We start from the raw sequence: 14,310 nt of genomic DNA, 5'->3' as shown, positions 1-14,310 counted from the left end.
CTTGTCTGACTGCGGGTAGGACTTCTAATATAACTCCAGGCGGCCAGTCCCCGGGCCGACTAGTCGAACCCGGTGCCGGACGGAAAAAAGTGAATGCAATGACAAGGCCATAAGCATGATACTTTTCATTTCATAGACAAAAGATGGCAGTCCCCGAGCTCTCCTCGGGGGGCCTATTGTCTCGAACTTAGTACAAAAGTTAGCGTGATACATACTGCATTTCAACTGTAAAACCTTCGGAGGAGGTTGGCGTTCCATGGTCGTTCCGACTCCTTGCCGGAGTCGTCTCTCTTTCGTGCCTTCGGCTTCTGCGCGTCGATCAGGTAGTAGGAGTCGTTGCCTAAGGCTCTGCTGATGACGAAGGGGCCCTCCCAAGGGGCCGAGAGCTTGTGCTGGCCGGCTGTTCGCTGGATCAGCCGGAGCACAAGATCGCCCTCTTGGAAGGATCTTGGCTTGACCTTCCGGCTGTGGTAGCGGCGCAGGCCCTGCTGATAGATGGCGGACCGGCTGAGGGCTAACAGCCGGCCTTCTTCCAGCAGGTCGACGCCGTCTTCTCGTGCTTCCTTGGCCTCGGCTTCCGTGTACATGGTTACCCGAGGCGAGTCGAACTCGGTGTCAGTTGGGATGACCGCCTCGGCACCATATACGAGGAAGAAAGGAGTGAAGCCGGTTGACTTGTTTGGTGTAGTGCGCAGACTCCAGAGGACAGCCGGCAGCTCATCGAGCCAACAGCCGGCTGAACGCTCCAGTGGTACGATCAGTCGGGGCTTGATGCCGGAAAGGATGAGGCCGTTGGCTCGCTCGACCTGGCCGTTTGACTGCGGGTGGGCGACGGACGCTAGGTCCAACCGGATGCCTTGCGTCGCGCAGAAACGTGCCAAGGCTCCCTTGGCGAAATTCGTGCCATTGTCGGTGATGATGCTGTGTGGTACGCCGTACCGAGTTGTTATATCTGTGATAAATGTCACGGCAGTCGGCCCATTCAGCTTCTTGATCGGCTTTGCCTCAATCCATTTGGTGAATTTGTCCACGGCGACAAGCAGATGTGTCATGCCGCCGCGCGCCGTCTTGAATGGGCCCACCATGTCCAGTCCCCAAACGGCGAAGGGCCAAGTGAGGGGAATGGTCTTGAGTGCTGAAGCCGGCATGTGTTGCTTGGAGCTGAAGAGTTGGCACCCTTTGCAATGTTTAACTAACTTCTTGGCGTCATCCAAAGCAGTCGGCCAAAAGAAACCATGGCGGAAGGCTTTGGCGACGAGTGATCTTGAGGCCGCATGGTGGCCGCATTCTCCTTGGTGGATGTCCCTGAGGATTGCAATGCCCTTCTCTTGCTCAACGCATCGCTGGAGGACTCCAGTGACACTGCGCTTGACGAGTTCTCTGTTGACGATTGTGTATGCTCCGGCTCGGCGTTGGACTTGTCTTGCCTCTACTTCGTCAGCCGGCAGATCTTGGTTTATTAGGAAGTTGAGGATGGATTGAGCCCATGATGGAGCTGCGACTTCTTCTATTGCCAGAACGGCTACTGTGACCAGGGCGGGCGGGCTGGGCGGTGAAATGCTGGAGTCGGCCGCCGCCTGTTGTGTTGGTGTAGTCTCCGGGCCGACTACCGCAGTCCCCGAGCCGGGTGAGGCAGTCCCCGGGTCGGGCGTAACTACGGAAGTCCCCGAGCCGCCTGCTGATACCCCCTGGCCGACTATCGAAGTCCCCAGGTCACCTGCTTGGTTCTTCGAGCCGGCTGCGTCGGGGTCAGGCGGCACGAAGATGGAATCGGACTCTGGAGACGGCTTGATAGACGGCTTGAGGAGGCGTTGTAGAGAGACACCGGTTGGTATTGCTTGCCGAGTGGAGCCTATTCGAGCCAGGGCATCAGCTGGCTCGTTGTCGGCTCGTGGTACATGGAGGAACTCGCATCCTTCAAAATACCCACTGATCTGCTGAACGAGGAAGCGGTAGCTTGCCATATTTGCGTCCTTGGCATCCCAGTCGCCGGATGATTGCTGGACCACCAAGTCCGAGTCGCCATAACATAGGATCCGGCGAATGCCGAGTTCTTTGGCAAGCCGGAGCCCGTGTATGAGCGCCTCGTACTCGGCCACGTTGTTGGAGGCGGCAAAGTGAATTTGCAGCGTGTATCTGAGCTTGTCGCCTTTGGGAGAGGTGAGGATGACGCCGGCTCCCAAGCCGGTGCGCATCTTGGACCCATCGAAGTGCATGCGCCAATGAGTGGAGTCGGGAGCCGGCGGTAGGTACTGGGTCTCGGCCCAGTCGACGAGGAAGTCGGCCAATGCTTGGGACTTGATGGCGGTGCGAGGCTGGTAGAAGATCGTATAGGGGGCCAGCTCGATGGCCCATTTCGCCACCCGGCCGGATGCATCCCGGCTGCCTATGATCTCGGCCAGCGGGGCGGTGCATACAACCGTGATGGGATGCTCTTGGAAGTAGGGCTTCAGCTTCTTGGCGGCGAAGTACACGCCGTAGCACATCTTCTGGTAGTGCGGGTAGTTCTGCTTCGAGGTAGACAGCACCTCGCTCAAATAGTACACCGGCCTCTGGACCGGCTGGGCTCGGCCTTCTTCTGGGCGTTGGACTACGATGACGGTGCTGACCACCCGGCTGGTTGCGGCAATGTAGAGGAGCATGGGCTCTTTCTCAGTCGGCGCCGCCAGGACAGGCGGCGTGGCCAGCATCTTCTTCAGCTCGTGAAAAGCTTGATCGGCTTGGTCATTCCACTCGAAGTGGTTGGTCTTCTTCATGAGGCGGTAGAGGGGAAGAGCTTTCTCTCCGAGCCGGCTGATGAAGCGGTTCAGGGAGGCCAAGCATCCGGTAAACTTCTGGACGTCTCGAAGTTTGGTGGGAATCGCCATTCTCTCAATGGCCTTGATCTTTACTGGGTTGCATTCGATGCCGCGTTCGGAGACCAGGAAGCCTAGGAGCTGGCCGGCTGGCACTCCGAACACGCATTTCTCGGGGTTAAGCTTGATTTGGAACCGGCGTAGGTTCTCAAATGTTTCCTTGAGGTCTTCCAGCAAGGTGCCGCGCTTCTCCGTCTTCACTACAATGTCGTCTACGTAGACGTGGGCATTTCTGCCGAGTTGCTTGAGGAGGCACTTCTGCATGCAACGCTGAAAAGTGGCACCGGCATTTCTCAAGCCGAATGTCATAGTCAGGTAGCAGAAGGCTCCGAATGGCGTGATGAAGGCGGTCTTCAGGCGGTCTGCCGGATTTAACTTTATCTGGTGATACCCTGAGTAAGCATCCAAGAAACTCAACAGCTCGCATCCGGCCATGGAGTCTATCACTTGGTCAATCCTTGGCAGGGCAAAGGGATCTTTGGGGCAGGCCTTGTTGAGGCTCGTGTAGTCTATACACATGCGCCACTTGTTGTTTTTCTTTAGCACGAGGACCGGGTTGGCGAGCCACTCTGGAAAGAAAACTTCCATAATGAAGCCGGCTGCCAGAAGCCGGGCTATCTCCTCTCCCACAATCCTGCGTTTCTCCTCCGACAGTCGGCGGAGGGGTTGTTTGACTGGCTTTGCGTCTTCTCGGACGTGTAGTTTGTGCTCGGCGAATTCCTTCGGGACGCCCGGCATGTCCTTGGGGGACCATGCAAAGATGTCCCGATTCTCACGGAGGAAATCGGCGAGCTCGCCTTCCTATTTGCTGTTTAGGTTTGCCCCGATGACGGCAAACCTCTCTGGGTGCTCGGGGTCAAGAGGTATCTTCTTCGTCTCCTTGGCCGGCTGGAAAGATCCTTGAGCATCATGCTCCTTGGGATCGGGGGACAAGGCCGACTGCTTGCCGGCCATGGCCACGACTCGGTCCAACATCTTCTTTTCTTCGGCAATCACAAGGGACTCGGCCAGCCGACTGCTGGCTGCTGCGCACTCAGAGGACTTCTTGTAATCGCCGGCTATGGTGATGACGCCTTTGGTGCTCGGTATCTTCATCTTGAGGTATGCATAGTGGGGAACTGCCATGAACTTGGCCAAGGCAGGTCGGCCAAGCAATACATGGTAAGGGCTCTCCAGGTCCACCACTTCAAACCAGATCGCTTCCCGGCGGAAATGCTCCTTGTCCCCAAAAAGTACATCAATCTTGATCTTGCCAATGGGGGCGCAGGACAGGCCGGGTACGATGCCATGGAACACAGTCCGAGTAGGCATGAGTTGCTTCGTCTTGACATTCAGCTTCTCCATGGTGTCACGGTACAGGATGTTGATGCTGCTCCCGCCGTCTATCAGCACGCGGGAGAATCGGGCAGCGCGTCTATCCGTTGCAAGGGTGGCATCCAAAACCAACGCATAAGAGCCGGGAGACGGCATCACCTCTGGGTGGTCGGTCCGGCTCCAGCTGATAGGTTTTTCTGACCAGTGCATGTGCTCGGCGGGGTTGGCAGCAACCATGCTGACTTCTTGGTGCTCTCGGCGTTTGCTGCGCCGGTCTTCGGGCTGACTTGTAAAGATGATATAGGCGGCATGCTCGTCGGGGAACTCATCGTGCACGGCTCCGACTGCGGGCCGAGCGGCCGGCGGCTGCGGAGCCGGAGGCGGCGGACCGGCAGGCGGAGGCGGCGCGAGCCCTTCGCCTTTAGAGATTCGGGTGAGCCAGTGGCACTTCCGGGTCGTGTGGTTGGACGGCTTCGCGCCGCTGTGGAACTTGCACGGGGCGTCGAGAGTCTGCTCGTAGGAGAAGGCCGGCTGCCAAGCCGGCTTGCCGCCCCTCTGCTTCTTGGGTGCGGGCCGCGCTTCGGGCTGCTCGTCTTCGACTGTGGCCACCTGCCGACTGGTGGAGGGCGGCACCGGGCCCTTGCGCTTGTGGTCGTTCTGGTGTGGGCGTCGGCCGGAGTCCCCAGCCGGCGTCTTGGGCGCCGGGTTGAGTACCTTTCCGGACGCGTCTACCCGGAGTTCGGTCTTCATCGAGGAGTCGGCGGTGGCGTACTTGTCCGCTATGATCAGAAGCTCGTCGAGGGTAGTCGGCTCGTCGCAGAGGAGCTTGTGCTTGAGGAGGGTGCCTTCTCGGCACCCGGCAGTGAAGTATTCTATGGCTTGCACCTCGTGCACCCCTTCGCAAGAGTTGCGGAGCTCGGCCCAACGCGTGAGGTAGTCGCGAGTGGACTCGGCGGGGCCTTGTACGCACAAGGAGAGCTGTCTGGGCTTGGGAGCCCGCTTGTAGGTGCTGGTGAAGTTGCGGACGAAGGCTTCTGTGAAGTCTAGCCAGCTGTTGATGCTGTATGGCTTGAGGCTGTTGAGCCAGGTCCGCGCCGTGCCCTGCAGCATGAGGGGCACGTACTTCACGGCAACGCGCCTGTTGCCGTTGGCTATGCTAACCGCCGTGGAGTAGTCGATCAACCAATCTTCCGGCTTCACGGAGCCGTTGTACTTGGGCGTGTCTCTTGGGAGCGAGAACCCTTTGGGGAAAGGCTCGTCGCGGATGCGGGGGCCGAAGCAAGGCGGGCCGACATCGTCTTCTTCTTCTAGCGCCAGGGATCGCGCCAGGCGGTCGATCCGATGGCGGGCGTCGTTCTCGCCGACTCCTTCGCGGCGACCTAGCCGGCCGCTGAGAGTCGGATGCGCAACAGGCGGCGGGGTGGGATATCTCTCTCCACGGGGCCGGGGCGGAGGCAGGTTGCCCCGCCACTCCACGGCCCGGGGGTGGCCTTCTGCGTCTCGCTCGATGGAGATTCGGGTTCGGCTTCGGCTGGCAGCCGGTTCTTTCTCGCGCCGCGCGCGGGTTTTACCCGTAGTCGGCGTCCGGGACGTCGCGCTGTGATCTCGGCGCGGGGGAGGGCTTTCCGCGCGGGCATCGGCTTCGTGCCGCTGCGCAGCTGCAACGATCAGCCTCTGGATGCGTCGGGTCATGTGGGGGAGCTCTTTGGCCCCCAGTCCATCTAGCTCGTCTACGGCCACCTGGGCGGCGTGCAGGTTCTCGAGTGGAGTAGCGTAGACTGGGCGGTCGACTTCTAGCATATCGGCGATGACAGCGCCACGCTGTCTGACGACGCCGGCCCGGCTAGGCCCGCCTAGGGGCGGCGTGCCAAAGGCGGCGCGGTCGGCCTCGCGTCGGTGGGCCTCAGCGAGGCGTCTCATGGAAACCAACTTCCGGCCCTCCGCGAGATGGGCGAGGCGGCGAGCTTCCAGTCCTTCAGCATCGGCATCGGCCGGGAGGGGGATGGACAAGTCATGGACCGCCGCGTGCGGGGCGTCGTGGGCGCTCTCGTCAGAAGCGCCGCCGTGGCCGATGACCATCACCTCGGTGGTGACAGCATCGCAGCCATCGGCCCGAGGAAGCGGGTCATTGTAGATCGCGACGTTGGTGGGGAACGTGTCGAGCGAGGCCGTGTCGGAGTCGATAGGCATCAGATCGGTGGAGCCAACCGACTCCAAGTGCACGGCAGGCTCGCCGGAGACGTGGAGCTGGCCGATGAGGTTGACGAGGTGGTCGGTGCCCGCGTCGGGGGCGAGCTCGTCAGAGATGAGAGTCTTGTCAAGGAGATTGGCGAGGCTGCTCGCCGCACAGATGTTGGTGACGCCTTGTAGCACGTCGTGGCAAGCGCCATCGGGCGTGCCGGGCTGGCTACGCTCGCGGGGGAGGAAGAGGGTTCCCGTCCAGAACAGGTCTCCGGACGACGGTGCACCTAGCCCCACGGTGGGCGCCAAATGTCGGGTGGTAGGTGCGACATATGCCAACGAGTGGCTTATCATTGTGGGAGCCAGTAAGACGTCGCCGGTGCCTGGAAACGGGATGAGGCGAAGACATGCACGCCGGCGAATCTTACCCAGCTTCGGGGCTCTCCGTGGAGATAACACCCCTACTGCTGCTCTGCGGGGTCTCCGCATGGTCACTAGATGAACAAGTAGCTACACGGTGCTCCTTGAGCTGTTTGGCGAGAGGAGGAAGAAGGGCACGGCTTGCTCTCTTCTCCTCCCTATGTGGTGTCTGAGACTAGCAGGGATTGATCTCTCTTTGCATGGATGCCCCGGGGGGTTTATATAGGCCTACCCCCGGGGGTACAATGGTAATCCGGCTGGGCGCGGGGCCCAGCCGTCTGTGTCTACGCTCTCCGGCTTCTGCGCCGGCTGCTGGGGCCCGCCGGCTAGTGGGTCCCGCCGGCTGCCGGCTCCTTGGTCGACAGGCAGGCCCCACTGTCAGGGCCTTGTCGGCGGCTGGTTACTGTTGCTCAATCTTGGTGGCGAAGGCTTTGCCGAAGTGGGCGTGGCTATAGTGCCGCTGCCCGGTGGGCGATCACTGTAGCCCCACCGCGTCTTGTCTCCTTAATGGGGCGTCTTCTTCGAGGGAGGTGGCAAGCCGGCTGTGGGGAGCCAGCTCTATCTTGGGCCGACTGGGGGAGGTCTGGCCGCCTTCGGGTGTCTCTCTGCCCGAAGGGGCCCACCGCCCGTGGGCCGTACTGGTAGCCCGTCGTGGATGACATCAGGGTCAACGTGGCAACAGTGCCGCGCCGGACGGGTCATGGCCACCCGTACAGCCCACTGTGCCAGGCGTGCTCCGGGATTCAGGGGTGGCAGGCTTCACTGTAGCCACGCCCCGTCACATCGCCGTTATGTGGATGCAGACTTCGAGGGTACGATCTTGACCGCTTTATGGGAGCCGGCTTCTTGGAGTAGGCCTTCTCGCGGCCGGCTTCTCGGAGCCGGCCCTCCCGCGGCTTCTCTTCATGAGGGCTGAAGTCGGGCCGCCTTTCGATAGCCGGCCTGGAGACAGCCGGCAAGGGGAAGGCGGCCCTGCGTCTTGGATTCTTGAGGGCCGAATCGGCTCGTAATTTTTTCAGAAGGGCCAGGGGAGCCGGCTAGGCTACCCATGGTTATTTACTCCGACAACGGGTGACCTTCTTCCCGAGCTCTCGCAACTGCTCGATCGAGTTCGGCAGGTGATGCAAGGCGTCGCCCAAGCCCTGTGGCCATCCGTCTCCATGCTCGAAGGTCTTGGAGAGCTTGCGGAGAAGCTAAAGGGAGCACGGTGGCGCTTCCGATTGTGGAAGATATCGGCCTGCCATCAAGGCGCTAGGGAGGCCTGGGCCATGGTGAAGACGCGGTACGCAAAGGCTGACCCCAACCACATGGCCGAGGTTGGTCCTGTAGGGCCCGACGGGAAGGAGATCCCTGTAAGCTTAGTATACGGCCAAGTAGAGTTGGCCGCAAAGTATTCCCAGCAAGACTGTAAATTAGACAGCCTTTTAGATGGTATTGAAGAGGAATACAATCAGTCAAAATGACTATGTAATTTAATTGACATTTATAATGCCTTCTAGCCGGATTGTAGATCATTTGTCATGGCCGACCTTTTCGCTTCAGCCTCGGGACCTAACGGTCCGGAGTGTGTCCGAATTCCCGTGCGGTTATATAGGAACCAGGGAATGCATGGAGACTAGGCATAGGGGTCATTAGTGCGTGAACAGACAAGTGCCCGACTAGTTATGTTATATTACATGGTTAGTAAGAAACATCTTCTAGGGAGAATAGTTCCGTTAGGGGTTCCTTTCCCTGGGAGGCATGCCCTAAGGTGCATGTCCATGCTGTGAAAAGAAACGCAGGAAAAACATCTGGGGCGTATAGACAAATAAAATAAAAAAGATCATCTTTAGTTCACCGACCGAATATTCCCTTAAGAACACTAGCTTTCGGCTTCACCCAGTCTGAGGTACACGTCCGGCTGACCCGGCAGTAACAATCGCAGAGGTGCTCCCTTTACCACCTAGCCGAACAATCGGGAACGTAGGGGAAAGCACAGGAGCCAGGCAACCCAGCTTGGCCAAAACTTAAGTCATATCGATGCATATAATGGTGAATAAAAGGTACATGCGGAAGTGTGACACATGTGTTGGGCATGAAGCCCGTATGAATAAGCTTCTGGTTAAAGAAGCCCCCGGGTTTAATGAGCGCGGATAGCGCATCACTTTATGATCCTTTAAAGGCTATAAGAGAGAGAGAGAGAAGAAGAGAAATGTAAGAAGAAAATATATAAAAAATGGACAGAGGAAGGAGACGAACACAGAGTCCGGTGCTAGGCATAGAATCTTTAGAGACGGGCTGCGTTCCATGGGTTCGGCTCGAGTCAGTTATCCGATGCATCCCGCAGGCGGTACGCTCCACCAGTCAGGACTTGGTCAATTATGAAGGGACCTTCCCACTTGGGCTTGAGTTTGTCCTTTTTCTTGTCCGGTAGTCGTAGAACTAATTCACCAACGTTGTAATTTTTGGCCCGTACTTCTCTGTTTTGGTATCTTCGAGCCTGCTGTTGATAGAATGTGGAACGGGCTTTTGCCACGTCACGCTCCTCTTCCAGTGCGTCCAAGCTGTCCTACCGATCGAGCTCGGCTTCTCTTTCTTCGTACATGCGCACTCGAGGTGAGTCATGAATTATGTCGCAAGGCAAAACTGCCTCTGCACCGTACACCATAAAGAATGGTGTGTATCCGGTGGTGCGATTCGGCATGGTCTGCAGCCCCCAGAGTACGGAGTCGAGCTCCTCTACCCAGTGTGTGTTAGATTCCTTGAGGGACCGCACTAATCTGGGTTTGATGCCGCTCATGATAAGACCATTTGCACGTTCGACCTGGCTGTTAGTTTGTGGATGATAGACGGAAGCATAATCGAGCTTGATGCCCATGTTTCTGCACCAGATTTTTACCTCGTCGGCATTGAAGTTCGTGCTGTTATCAGTGATGATGCTGTGGGGGACGCCATAACGGTGTACAACCCCGGATATAAAGTCTATCACCGGTCTGGATTCGGCCGTCTTAACAGGCTTGGCTTCTATCCATTTGGTGAACTTATCCACCATGACCAGTAAGTATTTTTGCTTGTGGGTTCCGCCTTTAAGGGGTCCAACCATGTCAAGCCCCCAGACCACGAAGGGCCAAGTAATGGGGATAGTTTGGAGGGTGGTGGGTGGCATATGGCTTTGGTTTGCAAAGAGCTGGAAACCGGTGCATCGTTGGACTAAGTCCTGAGCGTCTGCCCGGGCCGTCGGCTAATAAAAGCATGTACGGAAGGCCTTGCTTACAAGGGACCGAGCTCCAGCGTGATGACTGCCGAGTCCGGCATGAATTTCAGCCAGGAGGTTCTGCCCCTCCTCTTCGGAGATGCACCTTTGAAGGACTCTAGTAGTGCTTTTCTTATAAAGCTCTCCCTCGTGGACTCTGTAGGCTTTGGATCGCCGCACTATGCAGCGTGCCTCATTTTGGTCCTCGGGGAGTTCCTGCCTAGTAAGGTAGGCGAGGAATGGTTCTGTCCACGTGGTGATGACGACCATTATTACGTGGGCTGAAGGTGTTATTTCATTGGCAGAGCCTCCGATTATGTCAGGATGTTCGGTGTCGGGCAGTGCGGTTGGGTCCGGGCTGTTATTGTTCGGCTCCCCTTCCCATACTACGGATGGCTTGAACAGCCTTTCCAAGAAGATGTTGGGGGGGACTACATCGCGTTTTGCACCGATGCGTGCCACGACATCTGCCGCCTGATTATTTTCCCAGGCTATATGGTGAAATTCAAGCCTCTCGAACCGAGCTGACATTTTTAGGACGGCGTTGCGGTAAGCTGCCATTTTTGGATCCTTGGCATTGAAGTCTCCATTTATTTCGGATATTGCAAGGTTCGAGTCCCCGCGCACCTCTAGGTGTTGAATGCCCATGGATACTGCCATCCGGAGACCATGTAAAAGGGCCTCATATTCGGCTGCATTGTTGGAGTCCGTGTACATAATCTGGAGTACGTATTGAACTGTGTCTCCTGTGGGGGACATCAAAACGACGCCGGCCCCCAGCCCAGCCAACATCTTGGAGCCGTCGAAATGCATGATCCAATTTGAATATGTGTTGTACTCTTTAGGGAGTTCGGCCTCTGTCCATTCTGCGACGAAGTCGGCCAAGACTTGCGACTTGATGACTCGTCGTGGCTTATAAGTTATGTCGACGGGAGGAGCTCAATGGCCCATTTTGCAATCCGGCCCGTTGCGTCACGGTTGTTTATAATATCGTTAAGTAGTACTTCCGAGGCTACTGTTATTGAACACTCTTGAAAGTAGTGTTGTAGCTTCCGGGATGCCATGAATACCACGTACGCAATCTTTTGATAATGCGGGTACCGTGATTTGCAGGGAGTGAGGACAGTGGACACATAATAGACCGGCTATTGAAGGGGGAATTTGTGTCCGTCCGCTTCTCGTTCGACGACGAGCACTGCGCTTACAACCTGATGTGTTGCTGCAATGTATAATAGCATTGGTCCACCAATGTTTGGCGCGGTCAGGACTGGGTTTGTTGCCAGTATGGATTTTATTTCGTCGAGTCCGGCCATGGCTGCATCCGTCCATTTGAAGTGTTCAGTGCGCCGAAGGAGGCGGTAAAGGGGTAGGGCCTTTTCTCGCAAGCGGGAGATAAAGCGGCTTAGAGCCGCCACGCATACGGTTAACTTTTGTATTTGTTTGAGGTCCTTTGGGATATCCAGTGGTGACAGAGCTCGGATCTTGGCTGGATTTGCTTCAATTCCTCTACCGGATACAATGAAGCCCAAGAGCTTTCCGGCTGGAACGCCGAAAATGCATTTTTCCGGGTTGAGCTTGATGTCGTATGTTCGGAGGTTATCAAATGTGAGCCTCAAGTCGTCTACTAGAGATTCAACATGTCTTGTTTTGACGACCACATCATCTATATATGCCTCCACTGTTTTGCCGATCTGGCTTGCCAGACATGTCTGAATCATGCGCTGATATGTTGCGCCGGGGTTTTTGAGACCGAAGGGCATCGTGTTAAAGCAGAATGGGCCGTATAGTGTGATAAATGTCGTTGCGGCTTGGTCTGGTTCTGCCATCTTTATTTGATGGTAGCCGGAATATGCGTCGAGGAAACACAATGAATCGTGTACTGTGGTAGCGTCAATAATTTGATCGATGCGGGGGAGGTGAAGGGATCCTTTGGGCAAGCCTTGTTAAGGTCTTTAAAATCAACACACAAGCGCCAGGATTTGTCCTTCTTTGGTACCATCACCAGGTTTGCTAGCCAGTCCGGATGTTTTATATCTCTGATGAATCCGGCCTCCAATAGCTTTGCTAGCTCCTCTCCCATGGCCTGTCTCTTAGGTTTGGAAAAATGCCGAAGAGCATGTTTGACAGGTTTGAATCCTGTTTGGATATTTAAGCTGTGCTCGGCCAGCCTGCGTGGGATTCCTGGCATGTCTGAAGGGTGCCAGGCGAAAATGTCCCTGTTCTCTCATAGGAACTCTCGCAGTGCAGCGTCTACATCAGGGTTTAACTGTGCCCCAATGGAAGCTGTTTTATTGGGGTCCGTTGGATGGACTTGGAATTTGACTATTTCGTCCGCCGGTTTAAAGGAGGTGGACTTGGATCTTTTGTCGAGTACCACATCGTCCCTATTCACCGTAGAGCGCAGCGCAGTCAATTCCTCAGCCGCTAGGGCTTCGGATAGTGCCTCGAGGGCCAGTGCGGCTGTCTTGTTTTCGGTGCGGAGTGCTATGTCCGGATCTCTAGCGATAGTGATGATCCCGTTAGTCCTGGGCATCTTGAGCTTCATGTACCCGTAATGGGGTATTTCTTGGAAGATTGTAAACGCTTCCTACCCTAGCAGAGCGTGATAACCGCTGCTGAACGGAGCCACATGGAACGTGACCTCATCGGACTTGTAATTATCCGGCGTGCCGAACACCACATCTAGTGTGATTTTTCCTGTACAACGCGCTTCCCGACTGGGGATTATTCCTCTAAAGGTTGTGCTGCTTCGCTCAATGCGGTTCCAGTCTATTTCCATTTTTTGAAGGGTTTCCTCATAAATGAGGTTCAATCCGTTGTCGCCGTCCATGAGTACCTTGGTAAGGCGAAAGTCGTCCACTATTGGACTGAGGACCCATGCCTGGTGCTCGGGCTGTTCGGAATTTAGGTTCATCACTGGCGTTAAAGGTAATAGCAGTGTCACTCCATGGGTTTATTGTTGCTACTTGGTAGACTTCGGCAAGGTTGCGGAGTGTCCTTTTTCACATATTATTTGATGCAAAGTCTTGAAGACTGTTAATACCGTATTGGTGTCTCTGGGGTTGCTTTCTGCGGCCTCCGGAATTAGGAGATTTTCGCCAATTTTGGCCACCTGCCGGAGTATCCAACATGCTCTGAGGCTGTGAGTTGGTGTGGCGTCCTCTGTACTGTGAATTTTACAGGGTCCATTGAGCCATCCTTCCAGTACGGTTCCATGCCCTGTAGAGGGTTTTTGCTTTTTAGTGCTTGACCCGGGTGTCTGGTGATGATGCACCCTTTTATTTCGGACTGGGTTTGTATTCAGGGCCGGATTGTCCCAAAATTTTATTTCGGTTTTCCAGGCGCTTTCCATCACACAGTACTTTCATACAATGGATGTCAAGTCAGCGAAGTGTGTAATATCACGGCGACTTATGGCGTTGAGTATTCCCTTGTCCGTGCAATTATTGCAGAAGATTGAGATTGCGTCTTCCTCGCGGCAGTCCCTTAGCCTGTTCTTAACCAGGAGGAATCTGGCCTAGTAATGATGTACTGTTTCATCGGGCTCTTGCCTGATTTTGGATAGATCGCTTATGTTGGGGTGGGTGGGTGGAATTAAATCCGAAGCCTCACCCCATCTAAGGCTCAGTGGCCGAGGAATTTCCGAACTTGAAAATTTGGATTCCTGGATGTTGTCCAATGAATCCAGCCTGTCGCCTGACTCTAAGTTCACATCTTGAGTGATATCCTCCCCTCCGCGGGTATCCGGCTGGGAGGGATCGGGAATCCGGACATAGCGAGTCCTTAAGATAGATGAAGGCTCGCCGCACTGTCCCTCTACCACGGCAACGTGATGGGTGACTTGGGGAGAGTTAATCTCTCTCAGATCGGGTTTAGGCCCAATCTGGTCGTAATCCGTAGCGACTCCCAGGGCGGCGAAGCGATCCAAGAGCTCGTTTATGGAGGAGAGCTCCATTGGATCTAACTGCTCGGCGAGTTCCGAGCTGACGTGAAGATTGTTTTCGATGGCTCGAGAGTTCATCGTCCGTGCAGAAGCCGAACAAGCGGTCATAAGAAAACCACCTAGCCGGAGGGTTTGGCCGACAGCTAAAGCTCCCTTAGCAACGGTGCCGTCTTTAAAGACGGGGCGAGGCATCCTTCCTGATGGCCACGACACAGAGGAACTCTCAATGAAAGCACCAATGTCGGTGTCAAAACCAGCGGATCTCGGGTAGGGGGTCCCGAACTGTGCGTCTAGGCCGGATGGTAACAGGAGGCAAGGGACACGAAGTTTTACCCAGGTTCGGGCCCTCTCGATGGAGGTAAAAC

Source organism: Triticum aestivum, chromosome 4A (genome assembly GCF_018294505.1).
Source record: "Triticum aestivum cultivar Chinese Spring chromosome 4A, IWGSC CS RefSeq v2.1, whole genome shotgun sequence".
NCBI lineage: Eukaryota > Viridiplantae > Streptophyta > Magnoliopsida > Poales > Poaceae > Triticum > Triticum aestivum.
The sequence above is the reverse complement of the archived record's forward strand: the minus strand, read 5'-3'. Positions refer to the sequence as shown.